The following is a 377-nucleotide window of genomic DNA, read 5'->3' on the forward strand; positions in this document are numbered from 1 at the left end:
AGGCAAAATGCAAGCACACACACCTAGGCCATGCTGCAAGCTGGGTCTAAAGGGGAGGAAAAATGAAATCGTGCCCATTGTCCCCCTGCCAAGTGTCCCTGAGGGGAGGTGGGCAGACAACATTTGAGCCAGGTGTGCCCAAGGGACTCCAGATAACCTTTAAATACTCCCACGATGGCTTCTTTACTGTTAGTCTCAGGCATGTAGCGAAGTCTGTTTTAGGCACAGCCCTTTTCTGGTGGTGCCCCTGCAGTGGGGTGGGGGCCCAGGGCAGGGCAGCAAAGCAAGAGAAGAGAAGGATTAAGTATAAACACCAATAGATAGGGCAGAGCATGGTTTTTCTGTTTTGCTTTGTTTTTGAAACAGACTTTCGGCTC

The sequence above is a fragment of the Otolemur garnettii genome, unplaced genomic scaffold (genome assembly GCF_000181295.1).
Source record: "Otolemur garnettii isolate 467f Iridium unplaced genomic scaffold, OtoGar3 scaffold00022, whole genome shotgun sequence".
In the NCBI taxonomy this organism is placed as follows: Eukaryota; Metazoa; Chordata; class Mammalia; order Primates; family Galagidae; genus Otolemur; species Otolemur garnettii.